The 15,414-nt window shown below is 43.0% G+C and overlaps 2 protein-coding genes across 5 annotated transcripts in view; one reads left to right on the forward strand and one right to left on the reverse strand.

Moving 5' to 3' along the window:
- LOC311011512 (CSC1-like protein 2) overlaps window positions 1–7,020 on the reverse strand; it is a 40,208-nt gene extending 33,188 nt beyond the window's left edge. For 2 of the 4 annotated variants that reach the window (XR_014596901.1, XM_084006510.1), the window contains exon 1: window positions 6,751–7,017. The gene's annotated coding sequence lies outside the window, so the exon portion shown is untranslated. Of the gene's footprint in view, window positions 1–6,750 lie in introns of all 4 variants that reach the window. The other 2 variants (XM_084006511.1, XM_084006512.1) reach the window with 2 other exon arrangements.
- A 1,397-nt stretch (window positions 7,021–8,417) lies between these two features.
- LOC311011522 (3-oxo-5-alpha-steroid 4-dehydrogenase 2-like) overlaps window positions 8,418–15,414 on the forward strand; it is a 45,071-nt gene continuing 38,074 nt past the window's right edge. Inside the window, exon 1 of the mRNA XM_084006526.1 lies at window positions 8,418–8,483. The gene's annotated coding sequence lies outside the window, so the exon portion shown is untranslated. The remainder of the gene's footprint in view (window positions 8,484–15,414) is intronic.

Genomic DNA, 15,414 nt, shown 5'->3' on the forward strand with positions numbered 1-15,414 from the left:
GAAAAGGCTCTGACAACGTAGTTAACTATATATATTTTCACGGTCATCATATAACGTTAGTTTTTTTTTTTAATGTAAAACCACCAAGCTGAAGTAAGGCTCATTGTCCACAGAGCGTCCTTCACTACAGTTAAGCAGTGAAGTCCACAAGATTGATGCGTTTAACTTCAACATGTAAACATTTTGTACGGGGGCAAATACAAATTGTAGCGGGCAGCATGTGCCCAGAGCCCCTACAGTCTCATAAAATCCTGTGGGAAACAATGGTTGTGATCATATAGACAGGAGATGATGATGTCACACTGAATGAGATCAATAACTGAGTTAGGATCATATAGACAGGAGATAATGATGTCACACTGAATCCGTAGTTAGATTGAGACAACTTAACTCCATAGTTAGGTTGAGACAAGTAAACTCCATAGTTAGATTGAGACAACTTAACTCTATAGTTAGGTTGAGACAAGTAAACTCCATAGTTAGGTTGAGACAAGTAAACTCCATAGTTAGGTTGAGACAAGTAAACTCCATAGTTAGATTGAGACTTAACTCTATAGTTAGGTTGAGACAAGTAAACTCCATGGTTAGGTTGAGACAAGTAACTCCATAGTTACGATGAGACAAGTAAACTCCATAGTTACGTTGAGACAAGTACACTCCATAGTTACGTTGAGACAAGTAAAGTCCATAGTTAGGTTGAGACAACTAAACTCCATAGTTAGGTTGAGACAAGTAAACTAGGTTGAGGCAAGTAAACTCCATAGTTACGTTGAGACAAGTAAACTCCAAAGTTACGTTGAGACAAGTAAACTCCATAGTTACGTTGAGACAAGTAAACTCCATAGTTACGTTGAGACAAGTAAACTCCATAGGTAGGTTGAGACAAGTAAACTCCATAGTTAGATTGAGACAACTAATCTCTATAGTTAGGTTGAGACGAATAAACTCCATAGTTAGGTTGAGACATCTAAAACTCCATAGTTAGGTTGAGACAACTAAACTCCATAGTTAGGTTGAGACAACTAAACTCCATAGTTAGGTTGAGACGAATAAACTCCATAGTTAGGTTGAGACGAATAAACTCTATAGTTAGGTTGAGACAAGTAAACTCCATAGTTAGGTTGAGACGAATAAACTCCATAATTAGGTTGAGACGAATAAACTCCATAGTTAGGTTGAGACAACTAAACTCCATAGTTAGGTTGAGACGAATAAACTCCATAGTTAGGTTGAGACGAATAAACTCCATAGTTAGGTTGAGACGAATAAACTCCATAGTTAGGTTGAGACGAATAAACTCCATAGTTAGGTTGAGACAACTAAACTCCATAGTTAGGTTGAGACAACTAAACTCCATAGTTAGGTTGAGACAACTAAACTCCATAGTTAGGTTGAGACGAATAAACTCCATAGTTAGGTTGAGACAACTAAACTCCATAGTTAGGTTGAGACAACTAAACTCCATAGTTAGGTTGAGACAACTAAACTCCATAGTTAGGTTGAGACGAATAAACTCCATAGTTAGGTTGAGACATCTAAAACTCCATAGTTAGGTTGAGACAAGTAAACTCTATAGTTTACTTATAGATAGCATCACCTAGTCAGTAAACTATTTGTAACTATTTAACTAGTAAGTAACTATGAATTGTTGTATTAGTTCTTGTTTTGGGAAATGTGACCTAATTTCTTCTTATTCGTTCTACACTGTATTCTAGGGGGCTAACGTGGTTCTATACTGTATTCTACGTGTTCTGGAATCAGCCCCCCCCCCCCGTTGTCATGGTGCAGCAGCATGACTCATCTGAAGCCTCCAGTCTCAGAGCTGCAGACACACTGCAACACTAACAGATACAAAGTCCCGTTAGGCCTGGACGTTTTGAGGAAATTCTGCAATAACATTGTTCAATATTGCGATTATGATATGGTTTGCGATAAACAAATAATTAATTGTACATACTTCGCTATACAGTTCTTATATCGTTCTGCTTCAAAAGGTCCACTGCTAACATAGAGACCTCACATTGAATAGTTCGCTGAATAAACAAATTAAATGATTCTTTCTAGCATGATTTTATTAAACACATTGCACATGAACAACCAAACAAACAAAACACTAGTTTAAATTTAAAATTCAACAACAAAAACATGAATAAAAATTGAACAGGGCAATTTACAATAACTAATGTTTTCTAACGTGAAGTACTATTGCATGGAATACCGATACCAGAAAGGTGTCACAATAACCTACCAGTACCTACCCGATTTTATTGGTATCGCTACTTTCAGAATTACAGTGTTTTAATAATGTGTGACAGCAGGGCAGTGTCTGTGCAGAAATCTCCAAAAACCTCCCTACAGATGAGTGCTCTCGCCCAATGTCCATGGCTTGTAAACAAAGCAGACGCAGGAAGCGCATGTATGGGATTATTTTGCTTATGTAGCCAGCCCAAAAACTTGCGAAAACCAAGGAAAACATGTCAACGTGTCTGTGGACCTTGCCAATGCAGGGCTCCAGACTAACTTTTTACATTGGTTGCACTGGTGCACTTTTTTCCTTTTTCATTTAGGTGCACCCAAAGTTTTTCACCGCAATAACATACATGTTTACATGTTTACCTGATAGTTTAGTCCTGGCCAAAGACCCCCACTAGCTCCCAATAGTTTAGTCCTGGCCAAAGACCCCCCACTAGCTCCTGATAGTTTAGTCCTGGCCAAAGACCCCCCCACTAGCTCCTGATAGTTTAGTCCTGGCCAAAGACCCCCACTAGCTCCTGATAGTTTAGTCCTGGTCAAAGACCCCCACTAGCTCCCAATAGTTTAGTCCTGGCCAAAGACCCCCACTAGCTCCTGATAGTTTAGTCCTGGCCAAAGACCCCCACTAGCTCCCAATAGTTTAGTCCTGGCCAAAGACCCCCCCACTAGCTCCTGATAGTTTAGTCCTGGCCAAAGACCCCCCCACTAGCTCCTGATAGTTTAGTCCTGGCCAAAGACCCCCACTAGCTCCTGATAGTTTAGTCCTGGCCAAAGACCCCCACTAGCTCCCAATAGTTTAGTCCTGGCCAAAGACCCCCACTAGCTCCTGATAGTTTAGTCCTGGTCAAAGACCTCCACTAGCTCCTGATAGTTTAGTCCTGGTCAAAGACCTCCACTAGCTCCTGATAGTTTAGTCCTGGCCAAAGACCCCCACTAGCTCCTGATAGTTTAGTCCTGGCCAAAGACCCCCATCCTGATAGTCCTGGCCAAAGACCCACACTAGCGCCTCAATGATTCAAACACTCAACGGTTTTGAAACAATCAGGTGAAACCTTCATTCTGGAGCTAAAAAAAAGAATGTTTTCTCAGTGCTGACTTATCTGCAGCCTACAGATAACAGCTAGGAGCCTCTGTGTCTTTTGTCAGAACATTTTGATGATTCATATAATGAGTCTACATCCTTAAGGCCCTTATTTACCTCAGGCGTCCAGTTTATTTTCACCTCTACAGTGAAAATAAAAACCTGAGCGGAGTGAAACCTGTGGATACATTAGCAGTCACTGTTTTATTCTTCTTCAGCATAAAGACAAACGTGTCGAGCGAGGACCTCCTCGACTCTGATGTCAGTGAAGGTGTTATCAGTCAGCTGCAGGCGTACGTCAGTCTGAACTCTGTGACACCGAACTAGCTGTATTTACTTCTATCGGTCCGGCTAATGGACCTGCGGTTTGCTTCAAAAACAAAGCAAGTGCACAAAACATGACGTTGCATGATGGGCCAGGTCTGGGTGATGTCATCCTCCATCATCAGTGGACCCAGGTACTTTAATACTACACACATCCACAGAAACTCACAATTAGGCATGATATGATAATTTCATATCATTATAATGCCAAAATAAATGGGATTCATGATATTATCCTGAGAATCATCAAAATCTGCTTCAAACTCCAAACTTCACTTTATATTTCATTAAGCGTCACAGATAAGACACAACTTTTCTTAGTGAAATACAATCAAATAATCTTGAATAAGATGATCATAAATCACAAGGTCTTTTCATTAATGTGTTCATAGTATGTATTTTTGTATCCCGTATTTTTAATATAGCTCTTTTTTTCACTTCTCTACCATAATAGTGAACTAGACAGCTTTTTCAAGCCACTTGTGACGATATTTAAGATGATTATGTAACTTTTTATCCCGTTGTGTTGTAAAATCCTCTCTCATTCCATGACAATCATCTGTCAGTGTGGACGACCTACAGCCGGCTGATGAGACGCTCACTGCAGTCCCGTTCACACACTGAGTTTGTCTCAGCCAAGAAGACTCACAGTGAACTGAACCTGAAGAAGCCGCCTCGCTATTAGATGTTAATAAATAACAAATAAAGATCGACATTATCACACATTGACATTATCAAGACAATCTCAGATTAAAAACTGGCGCTCAACAAAGCTGTTTCATGTTTCCAGTATTACATATAACTGCAGCAAAGCTGCCTTTAAGTGCAATCATAAAAACAAATTATCTTGAGAATCAAAGCTTTTTTGGTGACAGCGCTGCTTTTAGAGTCCAGTGCTCCGACACAGGAAGTCCACCAAGACAAGTCCTTTATTTAGCGTACATTAGTCAGTTCAGTGAACCAGTCCGGTACTCTATATTTGAGGCCAGATGGGAGAAGTATGAAAAACTGGTTCAGGGGATGGTCAAGGCTGTCTACTAATACATAGGCGTGTGATGGCAAGTTGTCTTCATTGACAATAAAGTTGAGTGCAGATCTACGGCACAGAGAGACGATGATGCAAACAAGAACCGTGCAAAAACCGTGCCTTTACAGTGTTGGATGTCATTACATGAAAAAAGAAAAAACATCAGCTGTCTGAAAATACGTTTAAAAAATGTCAATAGATTCCTTGTTGAGTGTTTTTCCTCAACAATCAAAGCCATTAAAATCTATAAAACCTATTTTTTGTCCCAGTTGACCTCAGTGTCACATGTTGCTTTCACATCGACTGTTTTAGATTCCATGTCGAATGTGATTCACATGTTCGTTTCTGGAGTTGGGAGCTCGTTTTCATAGACTTCTCACATGTGAAACGCCCCAAAACAAGCTGATTAGTCGACTAATCGATTGAAGAAATTAAGAATAAATTATAACAAATTACAACTTTATAGTATATACATTAAAAGAGACCTCTGTCTTTTTTTTAATTTTATCATTTTGTATTCGAGAGTAATAATGATAATAAATCCAGGCCAGAGGACCATGAACACAGGGGCCCAGGCCAGAGGACCATGAACACAGGGGCCCAGGCCAGAGGACCATGAACACAGGGGCCCAGGCCAGAGGACCATGAACACAGGGGCCCAGGCCAGAGGACCATGAACTCAGGGGCCCAGACCAGCCTCTGTATTATGTCACTGTTAATCACTACACGACCACAGAAAGGTGGAGGGCCCCAGGGGCCGACAGCATTTCACATGTGGAATATAATATTCAAGTGTAAGATCATAATTCAGGTTTACATGTGAATACATTTATTGAATCTTGAAAAACGTTGTGTGATTCAAACGTTTCACATGAATCACTTGGTTATAATACTGACTTAATTTAAGAAAGAATGAGGTTTTTTAATAAAACAGACAAACATTCCATATGTCTGATCTTTGATCAGTAGATTAGACAGGAATCACCTCATGGATTGGTTGATTTAACGGACTGTAAGTCTGAGTTTGTCCAGCAGGAATGAAACGGAAGCATCGTGTTAAAAGATCACAGATGTGTCAGGACGTCACCCAGCATGAAACGACGTGAACGCCTCATCATCGGCGCTGCTGCACGCTCAAACACCAGACAACAGCTTTAACAGTCACTCATCAAACAATCACGTTCGTTTCACTGAAGCTAACTAAATGAACTTCAGACTCCTGTCACGTTTAAACGCGAGTCGCTCATTCACTCAGACGTGAGAACCGCTGCTGCAACTGATCACTCGTCTCATTATCGATCGATGCATTTGATCAATAGGCTACATTCATAAATAGTTTTGTCCTCGGAGTCGTTATTCACACAGAAGGGTTATCGTTAAGAACTTGAAGGATTGGTCCGTTATGAGAATAGCTGCAGATTTATTTTCTGTTGATCGATTGATCAATTCATTGATACATTTCCCTGCTGCTGAATGGTGACGACGCATCTGGCATCTTCTTCTTTCGGTGACTGAATGGTGAAGTGACAGACTGAATTCGATGAACACGTTCACATGCCATGCGAATCGATACTAAAGTGTGTATCTGCTGGATGAAGCAGCGGCCCTGCTGCACCTGCAGTCCGGCCTGAACGACTCCACCTGCAGCCTCAGCGAGCATCGCTGGCGGCCGGACACAATGTCACAGGTCCCGTATGCGACATCCCAGCGGGATGGAAGCGCCAACGGGCCGACGCGGAGCGTGTTTGTGTCAGACCGTCCGTCGGTCAGAGGTGAGATCACATTATAGCTGCAGACGGACGGACAGACGCTCGGAGTGTCCTCTGCGCACACATTATATAAGCCAACACCCCCACCCCCACCAAAAAACACCGGAGCCGTACGGAGGCTGGATGGATGCTGTCCGGGTGGAAACAGCGCGCCGGGGCCGCTGACAGGCCGCCCAGTGAGGCTGCAGCAGCGGCCTGTCAGCGGCTAATCAACCCGCTGAGGAGATCAAACAAAGCCGTCTTATGATAAACCAAAGCCCCGTAATAAATAAACCCAATTAGAATAAAGCTGGTACCTGACCACCAGTAGACGATCCTCCTCCTCCTCCTCCTCTCTTTCTTCACCAAATCAAGAAATCTCACCGCAGAAAAACGACCCGTTAAATCCTCACAAATCCACCGCCACCCCGGCTGCGTCCTGCCGCAGCGCCGCCATCCGAAATTAAAGGCGGATTCAGGCCCGAGGAATTAGAGTCGCGCACGGGGCATCAGTGAGAGAATCCCGCCGCAGAACGTGTGCCTCCGCCGGCCGCTGAGTCCGCTGCTCCTGTGCCTGTGTCGGTGTTAAAATGGAGGCGGTCTCTCCGGGAATAGACACAGAGCGGAGCCGCTTCTGCTACCGCTGCTGGGAGGGGTAGAAGAAGACGGGCAACCGGTGCTGCTGCTGCTGCGCGCAGCCACCGACAGAGGGCGCCAACCGCGCCCTTCACAATAAGCGTCCACTCAGTTTTTTTGTTATTTTTCCATGATTTCATCCTTTTTTTTTCAGGATTTTCGACAGATTTTTGTATTCACAGAAATAAACCAATTTACACAAAATGTTCAAATATAACCATTAAAAGTATGAAAAAGTTTCTTTTTTATCCACATAAGTAAGTAAAAAAATAACTATAACCATTATAAGTGGTTTTACTGCATGTATGTTTTTATAACTCCATGGGCCCTTTCTGCCAGAAGGCCTCATGAGGGTGGAAGGTCTCCTAGATTCTGATGATGGATGTGTATGTTCACTTCTCTCCTATGCACCTGTTCAGGTATTTAAACTGCATTTTTAGTCTTTCTATCATTTATTGTAATGACCTTTACTAACTTACTATCGCCTCAAAATCAATTAACATTTTTCTGGAGCGATCCCTGACCACTGTCTTTTCTTAGCAATAGTGAAAAACGTTATTGAGCCTCATGTATGAACCTTTTCCAGGTCTAGGTCTTTGTCATTTGAAAACTGTCAGGGTTTTTAGATGAGAAGTCATACTTGTTTAAATCTAGAAAAGGCAAAAGTTAAATCCTTGAACAGAATGATGGTCAAGTGTACATCGTGTTGATGCCCTGCGAGGTCATCTGGGTGTGAGAGATGAGGTTTTTATGCAAGCCAGCTAATACAGTGGAGGGTGTTTCTGTCATAAACCCAGATGTGAATAACTCACTCACACATGTTCCCCTGTGAGTGTGAGGCTATTTCCTCTCTGCATCACACATGTTCTCCTGTGAGTGTGAGGCTATTTCCTCTCTGCATCACACATGTTCTCCTGTGAGTGTGAGGCTGCTTCCTCTTCAAGAAGCTGGGGGAGGTTTTTCTCCATGTTCATTCTTGGTGTTAAATACAAGACAACTAATGAACTTCATCCTTGGACAATCAAAGATGGCTGTGTGAGCAGGGAGAAGACGTTTGATGACATTGATGTGAAACTACTGTTTACTTGGATGATGATTGATTTGAATGATCACAAACAGTGGTTCAGTGTGATGTGGAAGAAAAGCAACTTATTTTCTCCGTGGAGTTGATCTGATTTAGTTATTGAGTTTGTTAGTTTGTTTGATATTGATGGTAGTATGTATTTATTTATTTTTTTAATAAAACCATAAAAATATCTGTCTGTCTCTCTGCCCCCTCCCTGTCTCTCTCTCTCTCTCTCTCTGACTTGCTGGCGGGAGGCGGGGTGCAGACTGAGAGAGAGAGAGAGAGAGAGAGAGAGAGAGAGAGAGAGAGAGAGAGCCGCAGAGAGAGTGGCGTCTCGGCGTTTTCAGCGTGAGTGTGTTTTCTATCTGTTTTCACTACTTTGTCGGTAGTTTACTGTTGTTGTTGTTGCTGTAGCGTGTGTTGCTCGTCGGCCCGGGTCTGCAGCGGTGTCGGACTCGGAGAGTGGGAGGCGCGGGGCCCGGAGTGAAGAGTGTCCCACGGTGAACGGCTCGGAGTGCTGCCGTGGGGGAGACCGTCGGATCCGGCGGCCGCGTCCCGAATGAACGTCGCAGGTGTTGTTTTTCTCCGCTCCTCCGTGGATAGCGTGATGCGTAACGAGATGAACCGAGACACCGTTGTTCCGGTCCTACCCCTAAAACCCGGCGAGAAATGTCTCCGTTCAGCAGACACAGAGAGCTGGTGTGACGTGGACATCATGTCCCCCATCAGAATGATCCTCTGGGCTGTGAGTGTCCTCACCTGAAGCACTGGTTTCATTCCTGGTCCTGAAGACCAGCTGGAGCTCAATTAAATGTTAAAGGTCCCCTATTATAGGCCTACTGTTTTTCCTCAATTCCACACAGCTGTCAGAGGTCCAACAACACTGAATTCGATATGCATTACCCCAAACCTATCCCTGGGGCCCGTTGCACAAAACTAGGATAAGGGATTAAGCTGGGATATCTTGGTTATCTTGGTTCAACTTATCCATGATCCGGTTGCACAAAAGCGCAGTAGGGGCAATCGCAAATCGTGGCAGCGGCAGCTAGCCGTGGCACTTCCGGTGGCACCGCGAGGTGCCGCGGCAGCTGTCGCTGTTTGGTGGCATCTTCAGGTGGTATCTTCAGGTGCCACCGACATGCCACGGCACCTGAGGCTGTTTGAGGCACTTACCACTGACCTGCCGCGGCATTTACCGACCTGCCATGGCAACTACAGCTTTTTGAAGCAGCTGCCACAGGATGAAGTGGCTGTGGGATATTTTTTAATAAAAAAATAATGATGATAAAAATGTAACCGTAAATTCTTGGCACATAAGAATGTAGCATTATCAGAGCACTAAATATTTGTTGAATGCCAAAATCGGCCTGCCACTCACCTACCACGGCTTTTACCGACAGCTACAGCTGTTTGAGGAAGCTATCAGGCAAGTGTTCTTTTAAATAAACTCCTGGTGTACTTACAAACTTTCAAATGCCTCGTTTTGTGAGTACAGACCCTATGTGTACTACTGCAGAAGTTTGGTAACATTCCATGCATTATTAGCGGGGTAATTTACGAGATATACTCTATGTACTATAGCGCTAGTACTAAGCCATTCGGCTGATAGCGGCTATGTTGACCAATGCTGACCATCGCTAAAAATGCTTCCGAGGGGGTGTTTGGCTGGATGTCATGGTGGAAATTACCTAGGGTGCATTTCACTCCGAACCATCACTTTAAAGTACGTTTTGATGACATTCCTAGCGAAAAATCTGCATTTTGTTCTCATATCATTCCTTCAGTGAATGTATATGATCTTTCGTTGGTTAGGGTTAGGGTTAGAGTTAGGGTTAGGTAAATGCTAACTAAGAGGAGCTAGGATTCGAAGCGGCAATCTTGCAGTTGCCAGCCAACCCGCTCTACCTCCTGAGCTAAACCCCCGGAGGGTTATGGTTAGGTTTAGGTCTGATGCTCTCTAATAACCAGCATAAAGCGCATTGGTCACGTAACCACGGCTCTGTGTAATACGCAGGAAAGCATACGAAAATATCGTGCTTTACTTTTCGTACTTTTTAGTACGAAAGCTGAGTGAGAGCAGCCTGACCTCCTCGTATGCCTCCATGAGGATTTCTGCCTCCGGCGGGGAAAAGTATGCCGCTCTATTGGCCATGGTGAATCAGTGAATCTGTGATTGGCGACGGGGTCTATTTGAGGGAGCCGTGAGCGCGCACCTATCCAGGATTGGTTTCACCTGGCTTGATGAATCCATGTCTGCTCATCCTGGCTTGGTCTTTGTGCAACCAATTAAGCCTGGACACTCTTGTTTTGGATCGATTGAGCTCAGCTCAGTCACTTATCCTGGATGTCTTAATCCTAGTTTTGTGCAACGGGCCCTTGGTCCTGAATTTCAGGCGCCAAAAGTTGCTCAAATGAGCTCTGCTGAGAACAGGCTGTTTCTGTGTCTGCACCTTTAAATGCTAATGAGCTCCGTCTGTCATCGCCTACTTGGAGAGACGGAGACGATGCCGCTTACGCTAGCGGTAGCATGCACCAATGTTTATGTGGATGTATCGCTATGGCTCGCCTATGTGTCTCAGGTGAAGTTGCTGGGTCCTGTATGGTTGGGACAGATCCTTTTACGAGGGTCAGTGTCGAGGCAAAGCCAGCTTTGTACTGACCCTCGTTACTGAAGCAGTCCGATGTAGGGATGTCCACCGGTGACCGTTTGACCAGTGGTTGACCGTATTAATGTTAACCAATTAAACTTGTCGGTAGTCGTTTAAAAAAAAAATCAGGATCGTGTTCTGCTTGCGCGCCTCTCGTGCCTGGTCTCGCGCCCCAGCCTGTTGTCCGTGGAGAAATGCGTGGACAACAGGCTGGGGCGAAGTGTGTGAAGTGAACAAATTATCCCTCACACTCAATGTTTCATAAATCGCAAGTTTATACTTAATATCCATCCATCCATTTTCTACCGCTAATCCTGTATTTAGGGTCACAGAGCCGATCCCAGTTGTCATTGGGCGAAGGCAGGGTACACCCTGGACAGGACGCCAGTCTATCGCAGGGCCGACATTCTGATTCATGTCTCTAAAGTCAATCGATCAATCGATTGTCACAGTGGTCTGTAATCCTGAAGTTGTATTGGGTGCAAGAGAGGACCTAAATGCAGCACACGTAGGCAGGCAGACAGTAGGTAATGACTTTTATTACACACTTGTTAAATGGACAGTTCCAAGATGACTCCGTAGACTGAACTTGCAAGTACTGAAGTATCCAGGGGGGACATGCCGTGGGAGCCGACAGGAAACAGTACGACAGGCAGCGTTGTGTGGCTAAGGCAGCCGGCCAACACACGTAAACACTTTCTGGCTTGCACAAAGTACCGCGGATGCAGTTGGTGATCTGTGTGGCTGGCATAGCACACCGCCACAGAGGAGATCGCAGGGCTGGGTACAGAGTAGCGCGGTTCCGTCACAGAACCGAGCAGGTGGAAGACAGGTGGGGAGCAGACAGAATCCATTGTCGGGGCCGGAAGGCTGGGACAATCTGGCAATGAGAACTCGTCGGAGACGTCCACCTCCATCCGTTGCTAGACGGGTCTGGAGGAGGAGGTTGTCAAGGAGGCCAACCCCGACCTCGTCTCGGGACCGTAGCCCTCCCAGTCCACCGGAGGGGGTGTTAAAAGCCGTCTTCCATTCATCCCCCTCTCCGGATCCGGACCAGATAATAGGTGTTACGTAGGTCGAGCGTAGTGAAGATGGTGGTACCTTCAAGGAGCTGGAAGGCAGATGCGATGAGAGGCAGAGGGTCGCGATTCTTTATCGTCATACTGTTCAGCCCTCGATAGTCGATGTATGGGCGAAGCGTCTTATCCTTCTTGGATAAGAATAAGAACCAAGCTCCTGCTCCTCCTGATGATGAGGGGCAGATGATGCCCGCCGCCAGAGAGTCTTCTATGTATTTGTTCATTGCTTCTCTCTCATGGACGGTCAGGGAATACAAGCGGCCTCTAGGCGGAACAGAACCGGGTAGGAGATCGATGCCGCAGTCGTAAGGTCTATGCAGAGGAAGAGATGTAGCCTTGGCCTTGCTGAACACCTCCCTGAAGTCCAGCTATTCTTTGTGGCTTTTTTAAGCTTTTTAGCACTATCTGAGTACAGGAAAAGGGAAAGAGGGAGCCCAGCTTTTGGCCCTCCATCTCCCTCCACAGAGGGGCTTCCTTTTCTGAAAAGTAAAACATCAGCATTCCTCACTGTGCCGTCCAATAGTACCACAGCGGGTTTGGGCACCTCAGCCCTCCTCTATCATATGGCATGTACAACAGTGACAGTTGCAACCTGGAGCGTCTATTGTTCCATATAAATCTGATGAACAGTTTCTTTGGGTGAGTGAATAGATTACTTGGTGGTGGCAGTGGTAAATTGTGAAACAGATACAGCAATTTTGCCATTATCATTTAAAGGACATTTATTTTTCCAATTAATGACATTGTTATAAATGCCTCTCTATCCATTGATTTTTGGACTTCGTGCATTAATGGTCTGTAGTTAACTTCTACAATATTTTCAAGACAGGGTACATTTGAATGCCCAAGTATGTAAAACAATCAACAACTTTAAATTGAGCCACTTCCTGAGATGTGGATTTCCTTTCTAGATGGTTTAATGGCATAATTGAAGTTTTAGAATTACCTGATATGTTTCAAAATTTCTTGATCAATTTTAATAAAACAGGAATGGATTTCCCCAAATATTTTAGGAAGGATATAATATCATCTGCGTATAATGCCAGACGGTGGTCCTGCTTGTTATTCCAGAGATATGTTTGAGTTCTTACTGCAATGGCCAAAGGTTAGATTGCTATAATGAACAATAAAGGGGAAAGAGGATCCCCTTGTCTGCATCCTCGTTGTATTTTAATTGGTTTTGAGATATTACTATCAGTCAATACTTCTGCGTATGGATCTGTATCGAGCAACTTTATCCATTTTACAAAATTTCCCCCCAGGCCAAAACGATCCAGAATTTCCAAAAGGTAAGGCCAATTAACTCTTGTCAAATGCTTTCTCTGCATCAATAGACAGAAAAGCCATATCTGGCGCCCGCTTTTGGCTATGAAGAATATTCAGAACCCTTGTGACATTATTAGCCTTGTCTGTCACGAATAAAACCACAATGATCATTTCCAATTATCATCGGTATAATTTCTTCAACCCTTCTAGCTAAAATTTTTCGCAGCACTAAGAAGGCTGATTGCCCTCATATTCTCACATTTGTTTAGTTTACCAGCTTTCGGGAGTAGAGTAATCATGGCTCCTCTTAATTTGAGTGGCAGGATTCCATTAGAAAAAGACTCTTTAAACATTGCCAATAATGGTGCTTTTAACCTATCTTTGAATTTCTTATACATTTCAATGGGTAGACCGTCTGGCCCTGGTGATTTCCCTACTTTAATACTGCTATGGATCTTTCCTCTAAAGTTATGTCTTGTTCTAAATCAATCCTGTTCACTTCTGGTGCCTTGGGAATATGAATTCCATCTAAAAAAATTGTCTAATTTGAGTTCGTCATGAACCTCAGAACTGTGAAGCTTCTCATAGTATTCCCTGAATAATTTGTTTATTTCAGTTGGTTCTACAATGTCTTGTCCCTGGTTATTCTGGAGTGTCAAAATGAAATGCTCACTCTGTAACTATTTGATACGCCAAGCAAGCACCTTACTGGATGTTTCACCCTGATCATAGAATGTTTGTTGAAGAAGAAGGAGACTGGCTAATGCTATCGATGCAGATATCTCATTATATTTTGCTCTTAGCAGGAGTAATCTTTGATGAGTTTCCACAGAACGTGATTTTTTTATTTTTTATTTAATGTGAGACAATACAATGAACCACAAAGTTATACAAGACATACTTGAGAACACAAGACATAAACAGACAGTCACAAAATTTTTTTTGGATTTATTACATAACATGTAATTTTCTTTGCATTCAACAAGATCTTTTTCCACATCCCCTCATCCAGATGGGATCCAAAATCATCCTCCCAGGAAGTTTTACTATTAATAGTTGGGATGTTGACAAACATTTGAGTAAATTTAACTTAAAACTTTCTTCTTTAAAGAAGAAGCCTTTAATAGTATCTTTTTAAGTGGATTCACATTCAAGCCACTCATATATGTTGGTATAGAATGGATATACAGTAGCTCCTGAGCTGTAATAACGAAAAAATTGTGTTTGAGGGAGATGGAATTCAGTCCTGAGTTGAGAGAAAGATTTTAAAGTCCCACTTGAGAAGATATCTTGTATTTGATACCCGCTTCGTTCAATGTTTTAAAACCCACATCTAAACAAGACAGTTCAAAATCAGGATTGCAAACAATAGGCGCCAAAACAGAGAATTGATTTTTGATCCCAAAGTGTCTACGTACTTGATTCCATGTTTTAAGGGCATTTCTAACAATAAAATTATCTTTTATTCCCTGTACTGAAATTGCATTATTTATAAAGGGCAGATCCGATAGAACCGGTTCACATCCAATATTTTACAAGTCCAGAAAGGTGGAATTAGCATCATTATTTCACCATTCAGTAATATATGTTATTTGTGAAGCCCAATGATAATACATTATATTTGGCAATGCTAACCCCCCTTTGTCCCTTGGTAACAGCAGTTTCTCCAATTTAAATCTTGGTCACTTACCCATCCATACAAATTTACTTATCAAACTGTGTAATGATTTAAAAAGCTTAACTTGAACATAATTGGGAAGCATCTGCAATGGATATAATAGTCTGGGTAAGACATTCATTTTAATAATGGCAATTCTGCCAAGTAATGATATTAACAAAGGGCTCCATCTTTGAAGATCTTTTCGAATTTCATTTACCGCTGGATCTAAATTCATTTTTACCATATAATAGAAATTACAACAGATATTAATTCCTAAATATCTATATAAGTCAGAACAAGTCAAGTTCCCTAGAGGTAGAGCTAATGATTTTCCATAGTTGACTTGATAGCCAGAGAACACCCCAAACTCATTTATTATCTGGACAACAGCTGAGACGGAGAATATGGGATTTTTCAAAAATAAAAGGACATCCTCTGCATACAGGGAGATCTTGTGTATTTGTTTTTTAGTTTGAATACCGGCAACTGAGGTGCTAGGTCTAATCATCTCCGCCAAAGGTTCCATTGCTAATACAAATAATAAAGGAGATAAAGGGCATCCTTGTTTGGTACCTTTACTTATCGAGAAAGGACATTACCCCTTTAATAGAAACTGATGCTTGTGG

The sequence above is a fragment of the Eutrigla gurnardus genome, assembly GCF_963514095.1.
Source record: "Eutrigla gurnardus genome assembly, chromosome: 3".
Taxonomy (NCBI): Eukaryota; Metazoa; Chordata; class Actinopteri; order Perciformes; family Triglidae; genus Eutrigla; species Eutrigla gurnardus.